The following is a 15,252-nucleotide window of genomic DNA, read 5'->3' on the forward strand; positions in this document are numbered from 1 at the left end:
TGTACTTAGAGGAAACTGGGAGGCAACTGTCATGTACTGGGATGTACTGGAATGGAACTGGGAGTGAACTGTGTGTGAACTGTGAGGGAACTGGGATGTACTGGGAGGGAACTGGGACGGACTGGGAGGGAACTGGGACGGACTGGGAGGGAAATGGGATGTACTGGGCTGCACTGGTAGGGAACTGGGATGTACTGGGAGGAAACTGGAATGTCCCAGTTGACACCCACTTCCCTCCCAGTGCCTCCCAGTATATTCCAGTTTCCACCCAGTATATCCCAGTTTCCTCCCAGTACATCCCAGTAAATTCCAATTTGCTCCCAGTACATCCCAGTACATCGCAGTACATTCCAGTTCCGTTCCTGTCCATCCCAATACATCCCCGTTCCATGCCAGTACATCCCAGTTTCCTACCAGTTCATCCCCGTACATCCCAATTCCCTCCCGGTTCGCTACCACTTCTTTCCCAGTGCCTCCCAATACATCCCAGTTCCGTCCCATTACATCCCAGTACATCCCAGTTCCCTCCCAGTACGTCCCAGGTCCCTCCCAGTACATCCCAGTTCCCTCCCAGTACTGGGAGGGACCTGGGATGTACTGGGAGGCACTACAATGTGCGGGGATGCCCTGGGATGTACTGTGGAGGAACTAGGATGTACAGGCTTGTACTGGGTTGTACCGGGTGGAACTGGCAGGGATTTGGGATGTACCAGGATCTACTGGGATGTACTGGGATGTACTGGGAGGTAACTGTTATGTACTGGGAAGGAACTGGGAGGGAACTGTGAGGGAACTGTGAGGGAACTGTGAGGAGGGGGGCGGCCCCCCGGGCCCCAGCCCCTCCCCCCCGCCTGCGGCCAGGCCCCGCGGCCGCCGGCCCCTTCCTCCTCTGCCCGCTCCCGTCGCAGACGGCTCGGTATGTGTCACGAGCGGCAGCCCCGTTCAGCAGCTCTCCGAGGGCGCGCGGCTGTGCCCGGCCGTGAGCGGGGCCCGCAGGGGTTTCCCGCTCGCCCCGAGAAGGCGCTGGCCCCGAGACGGGGCGTCCCGCCCCGCCCGGCCCTCGGCGCCCTCGCGAGCTGAGCGCGGCCCGGCCAGCAGGGGGCGCTGGCGCTCACCGGCTGGGCGCGGGGGCGGTCCGGCGCGGGGGCGGGGCCGGTGGGGGCCGTTCCTTCCGGCCGCCCTTTAAGGGCCGCCCCGCGGGGTTCGGGCTTCCGGTGGCGCGTGCGCGTCGGAGCGGGGGCGGGAGCGGTGCGTGTGGAGGCCGAAGGGCCGGTGCGTGTGGCGGCCGGGTCGCGAGGCGTCCCTGTGCGGTGCCGGGGCCCCTCTGCGGCCCGGCGTGGGAAGCCCGCGGCCGGCGGAGCCTGCTCGGAGCTGGGCGGGGAGCGCCGCGGCGGTCCCGGCCGCCGGCAGCCATCCCCTGCGGTGGCCGGCAGCCCCTCGGGACGCCTGGAGGCCTGGCGGTGCCCGAGCCTCGCCTGCGGCAGCCGCCTGAGAGAGCAGCGCGGCCGTGTCCGGGGGCCGGAGAGCGCTGGTGGGTGAGTTCGGGCAGCGGGTGGGTCTCCGTGTGAGGTGAGGCCTGGCGCGGGCCGGGGGGTATCTCCGTGCGGGTCGGGCCGGGGGCGGGGCGGGGGCCGTGCCCCGCAGAGGAGCCCCGGTCGGGCATCGTTCGCTTTTCCACAATGTAGGGCTCTCCCCGGTTATTTTTTGTGTACTGTGTTTTGGGTCACCTGAAACCCTTTGGCCGGTTACGTTTGGTGCGGGGAGATGGCAGGTCTGGAGCCTGAAAGATCTCTGGTGGGGGGTGGGGGAGGTATTTCTTGCCTTAAAACTCTGAGCCCACCTCGTGAGTCTCGTGACTGTGGCAAATGGCTGAGTCGGGCGTTTTCTGATAACTAACTTCTGAACGTGTGCGTGTGTAGGCACGGGGAGATTTGTGCAGTGTGACGGAGCCCCTTGTGCTTCTGTGCTAATGTCTACCTGTTCTAGACCTCCAGAGTTGGAAAGCCTTTGTTTAGTGCCTAGTTGTGCCTGCGTAACAAATGTTTTAGCTGCTGATGGGTTATACCTCTGCTGCGAACTTCTTGCTGGGTGGCTTGATTGTTTCTGGTTGTCCGTGTAAATCTAGGCAGCTATTTTCTGCCCGGTGGTGAAGCCTATCGCTTTGGATAACAAAGGGCAGGAGTGCAATAAAGAAAAAGGTGATTCGTCTGCTGCAGCTCCTTGGAAACAATTCGTTCCTTATTTTCTGCCCTTGGGCAGGCGTTGTGCTTTCCAGATAATGCAGCCTCTCCTGTGCCTGTCCACGCCGTGCATTTTGTCCTGCCCTTGCTTGAAAAGGCTCTCCTTGCCTTCCTCCCCTCTGCTGCAGTTGCCTTAATCTCTCGCTGCTGCTGCTGCTGCTGCTGGAAGAGGGATAAAGGGAGTGTTGTCGATCGGGTTGTTAAAAGCTTTTTCGCGGGCTGTAACGCGCGGGAAAGGGGGGCCGGGGGGGAGGATCAGTTTGCGGGGAAAATGGGAAACCAACATCACCTTCCCCTCCTACGGCGCAGCCCGGCCGCACGGCTCCCCGGGGATGCCCCTGCCCGCGGGTGTACCGTGTGTGCGCCCCCCGCGTGGGGCGGGGGACGACGACACCCCCCCACACACCGTCGGCGGCACTGGGGCAACCCCTGCCCCAGGGCTCCGCGCTCGTACCCGGCTCTCCCCGCTCCGGCACGGCACGGGGCTGGACGCACCGAGAAGACCCCGGAGCGGCTTCTCGCGTCCGGGCGAGAACAGGGCCCGGCCCCGAGCAGCAGAGCGGGCACCGCCGGTAGCTCGGAGGAGCGGGGCCGGCTCGGCTCGAGGCGTCAGAGCGAAAAGGGACGAGAACCGTCCCGGAGCGTCCGGGGGTTGGGGGGGTTGGCGGATGGTCCGGTGGCCGGGTTCGGCTCCGTGCCGGGCCGTGGGGCAGCCGGAGCCGCGCCAGAGCAGGTGAGGAGCCGCATGGCCGGGCGCGCTGTGGGTCGGCGGGTTTGGGCTGTGGGGTCTCCCGGTCCGCGGAGCCCCCGGGGGGGCGGCGGGGTGCGGGCAGCAGCAGCCCCGGGCCGAGCGCTGTCGTGGGTCGGTGGTTGGGTTTTGGGGCCGAGCCCGTGCCCGTCCCCGGGGAGTAGGGGCAGCCCCACCCGGCTCTCGACTGCTCCTCGTCGGGGTCGGGCGGCGGCGGCGGCGACCCCGGCGGGGGCTCCTGCGGTGCCGGGCGGGTCCCCCCTTGCCCGCGAGGCAGGCAGGGACCCCGGCTGCTGCCGCCGCGGTTTGCTGGAGGCGGGCCGGGCCCGGCCCCCTGTGGGGTTGGGGTGCGGGCCCGGCGCTGCCGGGGAAACGCGGCCTGCGAGAGCAGGAAGAAAGCGCTGCCGGGCCGGCGCTGGGCTGCCCCGCCGGGGTGCGGGGCCGGGCCCGCGCAGTTCAGTTCCCAAGGCCTCCCCGACAGTGCCCGCGTGGGCCGTGGGGGTGCAGGGCTGCGGGGTGGCTGCGCTCTCCGCGGCCCTGAGCGTTGCCCGTGGGGACTGCGGAGGGGGCCGGGACGCAGCCAGGTTCAGCTGGTTTGGTCCCTGAGCGTGGAGAGCACAGCTCTTCTGTTCCTGGGCCTTGAGAGCAGGCTCCTGTGGCTGACGCCGGGGCCCTGAAACAGATCGAGTCGTGCGTTTTGAGGGCCTGAGCGAGGGGACTAAGTGGTGTGGTTTTGGGCTGAGGAGCAGAGGTCAAGTGCTGCGCTTTTGGGACTTGAGAACAGGCTCAGCAGCTGGGCTTTTTGGCTCAGAACCGGTCCCAAAGTGAGCTGGTTTGGGGGCCAAAAGCAGAAGCCGGTTTGGCTGCTTGTGGGGGTGGCGTGGGGGCATCGGGGGCTGCAGGGGAAAGCAGGGGTTGGGCAGGGTACGAGGACCCTCCCCGGAGGTGGGGGTCCGGTCACATCGGACCCCGAAGTTCGGGAGGCCGGCATGCACCAGAGCGAACTCGCCACCTGAGGCGGGTCTCTGGAGGAAGGGTGCTTTTTGGATCCAGTGCAGCGCACCCTCTTTGGGTCCAGCTCTTCATTCTGCGCTGCTTAGAAGAGTTATTAACCAATTAATTAAACATACAAACTAAGTCACAACAGCTCTATCGGCTCCATCGTGGTTTGGAGCTCTGAATCGGTTTCATTTGGTGTCTAACACATTTTTTCCCCGAGGAGAGGCTACGTTTCAAGTTAATTAGTTTTCTCACAAGTGTGTCAGTCGATAAAATTGAGTTACGATTATTAAAACCACAAAGGTGACAGGAGTCTCACGGATCGGGTCTATTTCTGAAAATGTATTCATCCCATGCAAATGTCATCGGGATACAGATCATCTGCACTTCATGCTCTGACAAGACAAGATGCTGAGACAGGGATGAGCTCCAAAAGGACTACTGAAAAGAAAAAAAACCCACGCACTTCATGAAGTCATGGGGGGTTTTTTTGTTTGCATTTGGGGGGGCGGGGTGGCTTTAACAAAAGAGTGCAGTGTTGGCTGGCAGCAGCCTGCAGAGCATTTTTGCTGCCTGATCTCTCCTGTTCTTCTCTTCCACTCCTCTTTCAGGGCTGTAATTGTCATTTGGATAGTTTTAGAAGAGCAGTTAAGTTCCTCGCCTGTGTCTCAATGTGCTGGTAATACCAGGAAGGTGAATGCTTGAACCGGTCGGGCGGGTGGGAATAACTTGGCTGCAGGTAGAACTTCTGAGGGAAGACCAGCAAAACCAGGAAGCAAATAGCAAGTTCCCAAAAAATGTGCGGGTGTCAAACACATAAAAGTTTTATTGCCGAATGTTTTGTTTTTGGCAATATGTTCCAAATGCCTATTTTTGGTAAACATAACTTTTCAGGAGATTCAGGGTTGTGTGTGGCAAAACATGTCCCTCTGTTTTTGTGTCCTGCCGCACAAACGGCCGGCGGCAGGGCTCTCGTTCCCCGCTCTCGCTATTGCCACAGCAGGGCTGCGATATTTAGACCTAAGGGATGGGTTTAGGAATGGAAGGAGAGAGAACGCCTGTGTTCTGTAAGGGCTATGAATGCTGACCCTTTGCCTCCGTCTGCCGCTTTTCCTGTGCGGGTGATGAAGCCGTTTTACTTTCCTCTGTTGTTCCTGGTCTAAGTAGTTGCAAGGCTGTCGCCGCTGTGGGTGTGCAATTTGTGTTGCTGTGTTTCTGTGGAGTCCTAGCTACGGCTCGCTTCTAGTGTGGCCAAGCGTCAAGGTAGGGCTTTCAGCTTAAAGCTTCAGAAGCGCTGCGTGCCGAGATGGGTGTAGGTGAAACTGCTGTTGCGCCTGCAGCTGTGCTCGCAGGGATGCTGGGTGGCTCCGCATCAAACCGGCGAGGTGCGCGTGGACCTCCGTCGGGCTGCGCCCTGGGTGCGCGAGCGTGCCGTGTTTTTGCTGTTCCGGCTTGTATGTGCGAGGGCTTAACGTTTGATTTAATGCATTTCCTTTAACGGCAGGCTGTAGTTGGGCTCTAGATGGTATTCCTACGTGGGCGCAGGAGCTGTGGAATGGTTAAGCTGTTGCTGTGCCTCCAGGTGACTTGTTCAGTAACACTGTTTTTCCAGGTGCAGATGGATGAGTCGTGCAGGGCAACGGAGGAGAGCCCAGGGGAGCGCTGTAAGAAGGTGAGTCTGTGTGTAGTACTGGAGGGAAGATGTGACTGATGGCTATAGGGCTCCATTATGGGTTTTACTCTTTTTTTTTTTTTTTTTTTTGTGATCTGAGGGTGCTAAGCGATGAGCCGAGCGTGATGTGGGCCCTGGAGGTGAGTCAGGCAAGGTGACCGGTGCTTGGTGGGCTGGAGTAGGTGTTCTTTTTCAGGTTATTCAGGGTTTTTTCTCCTTCTCTTCACTTTCCCATCCCAATTTGGGGCCGATTCCCTCAAACGGGGACTTCCCCCTGTGGGGCTGCTTATGCAGCCTGGGAGCTGCTGCCTGGGCACAAAAATACCTCAAACCCCTTGACTCTGGGCCTGCAATGAGGGGTGAAAATACAGGAAGAATTCTGGTGGAAAGAAAACAACTTGGGGCTTCTGGGAAAGCCAACTCCAGCTGGATTTGTGCGGCTGGAAAGGAAAAAAAAAAGGGGGTGGGGGGAAGGAACAACAACCTAAAAGCACCCACCAACCATTCTCATGCACAAAACCGAAAGTGAAAATGACCATTTTTTGTAGGGCAAAAGCACAAAAAATCCCCACAGAACTCAGTAGTTTGGAAAAGCAACCCCAATTATTACATTATGTAAAGAAGGCGGGGGAAAAAAAAAGAAAACCAAACCAAAACCCGATCACAACCCTGATGCCACATGCCTACAAGCAGTTCCTGGGGCTTATTCTGCGGGGGTGGGAACCCAACCTTGTTCCCCAGGTTTGCTGTGCTGCTTCTCCTCCCTCGAGACACTTTGCTGTTTGGTGCAGAGGCAATGAATGGCGCTGCTGGGGCTGCGAGGGGGAAAGGTGCAGAGGAATAGAAGCTCTGTGGATGCAGCCAAGTTACGGTTTCTGGATGGTATTAATCGAGAAGAGTAATTCAGATAATGCTGCTGCCCAGCGACCAGAATTGGGTACTGAGCCCGGGAGCCGTGCACGCGCGGTGGCGTCCCTGTGATCCCCATTGCTCTCTCCGCAGGTAACAGCCCTGCGATGCTGCAGTGCCTGCGAGGTGATGCCGCCGTGCTCGTTGCTGCTTCCTGGTAAGGAAAGGCCTCCTCTGCTCTTGCTGCAGCGTGGTGGTGTGTCGGACACGATTCCCTGTGTCGGGTGAGGCCTAGGGCTGCCGGCGAGGTGAGCGAGCCCCTTTGGTGGGTGCAGGGGTATCTCCTTGTGTGCCTGTACTACTGGGGCTGGTGGGATGGGAAGCTTCAAATGACCCGCCGAGGCAGGCTTCTGGTATGCTAAAGGCGAGCGGGTGAGGGCAGCCCTAGGAGTTACCCGGGAGCTGATAGAAGGGAAGAGGGAAAGGAGGAGGAGGATGATGACCTTTTCCCCCTGCAGCTTCTGGGTGCAGAAGATGGCCGACTCCCCAGCTCACCAGAGCTCCCCCTCAGCCTCCCCTGGCCCCCCTTGCCCCGTGCGCCTGCCCCCAGCTCCAGCACGGGCGAGCTAGGCTACGTGCCTAGGAAGCCTCATCTGGTAAGAGCTGTAAGACACCCACGTATTCTCTTCAGGTGGAGGACGGCCTAGAGTCTGGAGCTGCAGAAGAGGCAGGGAGGAGAGGAGGGGAAAGAAGCATCTGAACGGCTAAATTGTGCCAGCAGCGCTGAGAGCGAGAGTCGCGGTGAGTCCTGGGCCACTGGGGCCCCGTTGCCTCTCTTGTGCGTCCTGGGCCCTCCCTGTCTCTCCCCCGGCCCCCTCTCTTTCCTTACCTGCTGCAAAATTTACTTTTTTTTTTGCGCACCCCCCCCCCCCCCCCCCCCCCCGCACCTTCTTTCTCCATCTCGCTCTGAGTGTCTCCCTGCCTCCCCGTCTTTTCAGTCCTCCCTCTCTCTGTCCTGTAGCCTGTGGCTCCTTTTTCTTTCTCCGCCTCTCTCTGCCTGGCTCTGGCTCCGTTTTTTTTTTTTTTTCCTCCTGCTCTGTCCTGTAGCCTGTCGGTGTTTTGTTGTTCTCTGGCTCTCTTGATCTGACTCCCTGTGTTACCGAAAAACGCGTTAAAATCGGAAACGACTCCTCAACACCAATTTAGTATTAAAGAGCAGGCATTCTTTATTCGCGGCGCCGGATGCACGGGGGATCGCTCCTCCTGGTGTGCGTACCTCACGCACCTTTCCCGTACAATTTGTAGATCAATGTTTTACGTATTCATACATATTCATTATTGTCCTGTCTGCTGATTGGTACAAACTTGCTCGTTCCGTATGTAAATCGCTGCGCAGGCTCGGTTGTCCTCTTCCGTTGTTCTCTTCTGTTACTTGGGTCGGTGGTGGTCTGTGAGTCGGTGGTCGCGATCTCCCCCTGCCGGAATTACCTTTTACCTTCTTGGCTCTTAATCTTGGCAGTCTTGGCTAGTTTTCTCAGTCCGCTAAGCGAAACCGCGTTTTGTCATCCTTTTCTGACAGAAGCATGTTGTCTGTTGTTCTGCTGACATTAACGATCGCCTAGGCACTAAAATGCAGATCGACAGGTGCGCTGATTGGTACGCTCCATGTTCCCGTAATGGAACACCGTCTCTGGTTGGTTGATTTCATCGCTTTGGTTACACCTGTTCCTGTTGTTCAGTTTCTTCTTTTTTGGCTTTGTGTGATTCTCTCTGTGATTCTGTTTTTCTCTGCCTCGCTTTTCCCAGCTCCCCGTCCCTCACTTTTAATGCCCGTTATCCTTCACCAGCACACTCTCCCTTGGTTCCCATCCTCGTTTCTGAATTCCTCCTGCTTTGCCACGTAGCCCGTGACTTTTTTCTTAATCTCTCTCTGTCTGCCTCAACGCTCCCCCCGTGCTTTTTAATTCGTCTTCTCTGCTCTGTACCCTGCTACTGTTCTTGCCTTTCTGAGTTCTTCTCTGTCCAGCTCCCTTTCCCTATTCATGAATTCCTGTTCTTCCTGCAGCCACCGCTGTTCCCTGTGACCTCCATCTCTCTCTGTCCAGCTCCCTGTCCCTAGGTTTTAATTCCTGCCTCTGCCTGCTGTAGCCTGTCTAGATGTTTCTCTCGGCCTCTCTCTCTGTCCGGCTCCCTCTCTCTGTGTTCTAATTCCACGTTCTCTGTCACGTGGACCCGTGCTATTTGTTTGTCCTCATCTCTCTCTGTCCAGCTCCTTGCTGCGACGTTTTATTTCCTCATTTCCTCCCTCTCTGTCTTTGTAGCCCATTGCTGTTGGTTTGTTTTTTTCTTTTTTTTCACTTGTTTCTTCATGTGTCTCTGTCTGCCTCCCAGTCCCTGATCTTTAATTCCTCCTTCCCTGTAGGCCGCTGTTCCTTTTTTCCATTCTACATTGTGTTCTCTTTGGTCTCGTGTTCTTATTCATTGATTCCCTCCTCGCTGCCCTGTGGCTTGTCCCCATTTTATTGTTGCTTCTCTCTCCCTCTCTCTGGCTTCTTGCCCCTGTTTTTAAAATTCCTCCCTCTCTTCTCTCTTCCCTGTAGGCCGTGTGATCTTTAGCCTTTCTCCATCTCTTTCTGCCCAGCTCTCTGTGTCTATTCATTAATTCTTCCCTCTCTGCCCTGTAGCCTGTAGCTTCTGTCCTTTCTCCATCTTGCTGTCCCTGGCTCCCCCGTGACCCTATGCTAGAATTGTTTCTCTCTTCTCTCCGTACGCATTGCGATTCCTTTTGCTCTCTGTCTCCCTTTGGTTTTTTTCTTTTTTTTTTTCTGGCTCCCTGTCCCTAATTCTTAATTCTCTGCCTTCTCGTGCCCCATGGTTTGTTCTGTGGGGTTCTCTCGCGGTTCCCTCGCAGTTCCCTCCAGTCCATACTGGGCTATATTGGTCTAGTCCATACTGGGCTATATTGGTCTAGTCCATACTGGGCTATATTGGTCTAGTCCATACTGGGCTATATTGGTCTGTCCCGGCTTCCTCCCACTTCTTTCCCAGTGCCTCACAGTAGGTCCCGGTTCCGTCCATGGGATGAACTGTGAGGGAACTGTGAGGGAACTGTGAGGGAACTGTGAGGGAACTGTGAGGGAACTGTGAGGGAACTGTGAGTAGGGGGGCGGCCCCCCGGGCCCCAGCCCCTCCCCCCCGCCTGGGGCCAGGGCCCCGCGGCCGTCGGCCCCTTCCTCCTCTGCCCGCTCCCGTCGCAGACGGCTCGGTATGTGTCACGAGCGGCAGCCCCGTTCAGCAGCTCTCGGAGGGCGCGCGGCTGTGCCCGGCCGTGACCGGGGCCCGCAGGGGTTTCCCGCTCGCCCCGAGAAGGCGCTGGCCCCGAGCCGGCGCGTCCCGCCCCGCCCGGCCCTCGGCGCCCTCGCGAGCTGAGCGCGGCCCGGCCAGCAGGGGGCGCTGGCGCTCACCGGCTGGGCGCGGTGGCGGGGCCGGTGGGGGCCGTTCCTTCCGGCCGCCCTTTAAGGGCCGCCCCGCGGGGCTCGGGCTTCCGGTGGCGCGTGCGCGGCGCGTCGGAGCGGGGGCGGGAGCGGTGCGTGTGGAGGCCGAAGGGCCGGTGCGTGTGGCGGCCGGGTCGCGAGGCGTCCCTGTGCGGTGCCGGGGCCCCTCTGCGGCCCGGCGTGGGAAGCCCGCGGCCGGCGGAGCCTGCTGGGAGCTGGGCGGGGAGCGCCGCGGCGGTCCGGCCGCCGGCAGCCATCCCCTGCGGTGGCCGGCAGCCCCTCGGGACGCCTGGAGGCCTGGCGGTGCCCGAGCCTCGCCTGCGGCAGCCGCCTGAGAGAGCAGCGCGGCCGTGTCCGGGGGCCGGAGAGCGCTGGTGGGTGAGTTCGGGCAGCGGGGGGCGGGTGTGTGTTTCCGGGCGGGGCCGGGGAGCTCCGTGCCCCGCAGAGGAGCCCCGGTCGGGCATCGTTCGCTTCCGAACAATGCAGGTCTGTCCCTGGTTATTTTCTGTGTACAGTGTTTCGGGCCACCTGAAAGCCTTTGGCCGGGTAGGTTTGGTGCGGGGCGATGGCAGGTGTGGACCCTGAAAGATCTCGGGTGGGGGGCGTGGGAGGTATTTCTTGCCTTAAAACTCTGAGCCCACCTCGTGTGTCATGTCGTGTTATCATGTCGTGAGTCTCGTGACTGTGGCAAATGGCTGAGTCGGGCGTTTTCTGATAACTAACTTCTGAACGTGTGCGTGTGTAGGCACGGGGAGATTTGTGCAGGGTGACGGAGCCCCTTGTGCTTCTGTGCTAATGTCTACCTGTTCTAGACCTCCAGTGTTGGAAAGCCTTTGTTTAGTGCCTGGTTGTGGCTGCGTAAGTGCTGTTGCGCCTGCAGCTGTGCTCGCAGGGATGCTGGGTGGCTCCGCATCAAACCGGCCGCCGGGCGGCCGGGTTGTGCCGCAGAGCATGCCGGGAGCTGTAGTCCTTGCGGCTGCCGGGCGGCCGGGTTGTGCCGCAGAGCATGCCGGGAGCTGTATTCCTGGCGCAGTGGCTGCCGGCCCTGTCACCGTGGTTCGCCGGGCATGGCGGGAGGCGCGGTCTTCCGGCGCTCGGGTGCCGGGCGGCCGTGGCGCGTACGGTACGCGAGGTGTATTTTTGGGGTTGGATTCGTGTTGATTACTGGGGGCTTGCGGGTGCGGCCGCTTCCCGAGAAGCGGTGAGTTCCCCGGGAGCTGACAGAAGGGAAGAGGGAAAGGAGGAGGACGATGACCTTTTCCCCGTGCCCAGGGCGCAGATGATGGCCGCCTCCCCGGCCCACCGGAGGTCCCGCTCAGCCTCCCCTGGCCCCCCTTGCCCCGTGCGCCTGCCCCCAGCTCCGGCACCTCCCCATAAGCGTGCTGCATAGCCTTAGGCCGCCCCCAGGCCCTGTCGTGAAGGCAGCAAGCCGTCCCTCAAGCGCACTGGATTCCCCCTTGGCGCAGGGGCCCTTAGCAGTAGCGTGGGGAGGGAGCGGTGTGTCCAGAAGCCCCTGCGGAAGGAGAGGCTTTGGCCAGGGTCGATCGACGGTAATGACGGTCGCTGTTTCTTCTTTCCCTCTCCCAGAGACCGTGCTGAGGACGTGGTTGTCTGTCCTTCCCCCGGGGATGCCGTTGCCTGTGGCCGTCTCAGGCTCGCGTGGCTTCTCTCTGCCCGTCCTCGCCGTCCTCGCAGCGCAGGGCCGAAAAGGGATAGACAAAGCCCTTCCCGGCTGCGGACAGGAGCTGCCTCGGCTGAAGCTGGAGACGCCAACGAAAGGTAAAGAAGAAGAAACTGAAGGTGCTCTGGCTGCCAGCTGCCTTCCTGCCGCAGGCAAGAGAGAGCCTGTCCATGCAGGTGGGGGAGGAAGGATCCCCCTTCATAGCCCGCAGCGGGCCAGGCCACCAACGTGCACCGTAGGGTCTGTACGCGTAACCCGGAGTTGGGTACGGGCGTGTAGTGCACGAGCGAGCTAGGCTACGTGCCTAGGAAGCCTCATCTGGTAAGAGCTGTAAGACACCCACGTATTCTCTTCAGGTGGAGGACGGCCTAGAGTCTGGAGCTGCAGAAGAGGCAGGGAGGAGAGGAGGGGAAAGAAGCATCTGAACGGCTAAATTGTGCCAGCAGCGCTGAGAGCGAGAGTCGCGGTGAGTCCTGGGCCACTGGGGCCCCGTTGCCTCTCTTGTACGTCCTGGGCCCTCCCTGTCTCTCCCCCGGCCCCCTCTCTTTCCTTACCTGCTGCAAAATTATTTTTTTTTGCGCCCCCCCCGCACCTTCTTTCTCCGTCTCGCTCTGAGTGGCTCCCTGCCTCCCCGTCTTTTCAGTCCTCCCTCTCTCTGTCCTGTAGCCTGTGGCTCCTTTTTCTTTCTCCGCCTCTCTCTGCCTGGCTCTGGCTCCGTTTTTTTTTTTTTTTTTTATTCCTCCTGCTCTGTCCTGTAGCCTGTCGGTGTTTTGTTGTTCTCTGGCTCTCTTGATCTGACTCCCTGTGTTACCGAAAAACGCGTTAAAATCGGAAACGACTCCTCAACACCAATTTAGTATTAAAGAGCAGGCATTCTTTATTCGTGGCGCCGGATGCACGGGGGATCGCTCCTCCTGGCGTGCGTACCTCACGCACCTTTCCCGTACAATTTGTAGATGAAAATTTCACATACTCATACATAGTCATTATTGTCTTGTCTAGTGATGGGTACAAACTTGCTCGTTCCCTATGTCAGTCACTGCGCAGGCTCGGTTGTCCTCCCAGTACAGTGCGGGGAACGGGGACGTACAGTGCGGGGAACAGGGACGTACCAGGATCTACTGGGTTGTACTGGGAGGGAACTGGGACGTACTGGGAGGCTCTACAATGTCCTGGGATGTCCTGGGATGTAGTGTGGAGGAACTAGGATGTACAGGCTTGTACTGGGTTGTACCGGGTGGAACTGGCAGGAATTTGGGATGTACCAGGATGTACTGGGATGTACTGGGAGGTAACTGTTATGTACTGGGAAGGAACTGGTAGGGAACTGGGATGTACTGGTATGTACTGGGAGGGAAGTGTTATGTACTGAGGGTAACTGGGACGTACTGGGATGTGCTGGGAGGGAACTGTGAAGTACTGGGATGTACTTAGAGGGAACTGGGATGTACTGGGTGGAAAGTGTTGGGAATTGGGATTTACTGGGAGGGAACTGGGATGTAGTGGGACATACTGGGAGGGAACTGGGATGTACTGGGGTGTACTGGGTTGGGACTGTTATGTACCAAGGGGGAATTGGGATGTACTGGGAGTGAACTGTGAAGTACTGGGATGTACTGGGAGGGAACTGGTATGTACTGGGAGGGAACTGGGATGTACTGGGAGGGAACTGGTATGTACTGGGAGGGAACTGGGATGTACTGGGGACATACTGGCAGGGAACTGGGATGTACTGGGAGTGGATTGGGATGTACTGGGAGGGAACTTGGATGTATTGGGAGGGAAGTGTTATGTACCAAGGGGGAACTGGGACGTACCGGGATGTAGTGGGAGTGAACTGTGAAGTACTGGGATGTACTTAGAGGGAACTGGGATGTACTGGGAGGGAACTTTGAAGTACTGGGATGTACTTAGAGGAAACTGGGAGGCAACTGGGATGTAGTGGGACGTACTGGAATGGAACTGGGAGTGAACTGTGTGTGAACTGGGAGGGAACCGGGATGTACTGTGAGGGTACTGGGATGTACTGGGAGGGACTGGGAGGGATCTGGGATGTACTGGGCTGCACTGGTAGGGAACTGGGATGTACTGGGAGGACACTGGAATGTCCCAGTTGACACCCACTTACCTCCCAGTTTCCTCCCAGTATATCCCAGTTTCCTCCCAGTATATCTCAGTTTCCTCCCAGTAAATCACAGTTTCCTCCCAGTAAATCACAGTTTCCTCCCAGTAAATCACAGTTTCCTCCCAGTAAATCACAGTTTCCTCCCAGTAAATCACAGTTTCCTCGCAGTAAATCACAGTTTCCTCCCAGTATATCCCAGTTTCCTCCCAGTACATCCCAGTAAATCCCAGTTCGCTCCCAGTACATCCCAATACATCGCCGTACATTCCAGTTCCGTTCCTGTACATCCCAATACATCCCCGTTCCATGCCAGTACATCCCAGTTCCCTACCAGTTCATCCCCGTACATCCCAATTCCCTCCCGGTTCACTACCACTTCTTTCCCAGTGCCTCCCAATACATCCCAGTTCCGTCCCATTACATCCCATTACATCCCAGTTCCCTCCCAGTACATCCCAGGTGCCTCCCAGTACATCCCAGGTCCCTCCCAGTACTGGGAGGGAACTGGGACGTACTGGGAGGCACTACAATGTGCGGGGATGCCCTGGGATGTACTGTGGAGGAACTAGGATGTACAGGCTTGTACTGGGTTGTACCGGGTGGAACTAGCAGGGATTTGAAATGTCCTAGGATCTACTGGGATGTACTGGGAGGTAACTGTTGTGTACTGGGAGTGAACTGGGAGGGAACTGGGATGTACTTGGAGGGAAATGGGAGAGAACTGAGATGTATTGGAAGGAACTGGAATGGAATAAGAGGGAACTAGGACGCACTGGTCGGAAACAGGGACGGAACTGGGATGTACTGGGACGTACTGGGAGGGAACTGGGACGTACTGGGAGGGAACTGTTGTGTACTGGGAGTGAACTGGGAGGGAACTGGTATGTAGTAGGATGTACTGGGAGGGAACTGGGATGTATTGGGACGGACTGGGAGGGAACTGGGACGGACTGGGATGCACTGGTAGGGAACTGGGATGTACTGGGAGGAAACTGGAATGTCCCAGTTGACACCCACTTTCCTCCCAGTTTCCTCCCAGTATATCCCAGTTTCCTCCCAGTACATCCCAGTAAATCCCAGTTTGCTCCCAGTACATCGCAGTACATTCCAGTTCCGTTCCTGTACATCCCAATACATCCCCGTTCCATGCCAGTACATCCCAGTTTCCTACCAGTTCATCCCCGTACATCCCAATTCCCTCCCGGTTCGCTACCACTTCTTTCCCATTGCCTCCAAATACATCCCAGTTCCGTCCCATTACATCCCAGTACATCCCAGGTCCCTCCCAGTACTGGGAGGGAGCTGGGATGTACTGGGAGGCACTACAATGTGCGGGGATGCCCTGGGATGTACTGTGGAGGAACTAGGATGTACAGGCTTGTACTGGGTTGTACCGGGTGGAACTAGCAGGGATTTGGGATGTACCAGGATCTACTGGGATGTA

At 58.4% G+C, this 15,252-nt stretch overlaps 1 long non-coding RNA gene across 1 annotated transcript; it reads left to right on the forward strand.

Annotated features, from left to right (window-relative positions):
• The first annotated feature begins 6,678 nt into the window (after positions 1–6,678).
• LOC142051277 (uncharacterized) lies at positions 6,679–12,146 on the forward strand. The gene is made up of 4 exons (XR_012658389.1): positions 6,679–6,816; positions 7,200–7,309; positions 11,590–11,781; positions 12,040–12,146. It is a non-coding gene; the product is annotated as an uncharacterized LOC142051277 (long non-coding RNA).
• The last annotated feature ends 3,106 nt before the right edge of the window (positions 12,147–15,252 follow it).

This window comes from Phalacrocorax aristotelis, unplaced genomic scaffold (assembly GCF_949628215.1).
Source record: "Phalacrocorax aristotelis unplaced genomic scaffold, bGulAri2.1 scaffold_75, whole genome shotgun sequence".
NCBI classification, from domain to species: Eukaryota; Metazoa; Chordata; class Aves; order Suliformes; family Phalacrocoracidae; genus Phalacrocorax; species Phalacrocorax aristotelis.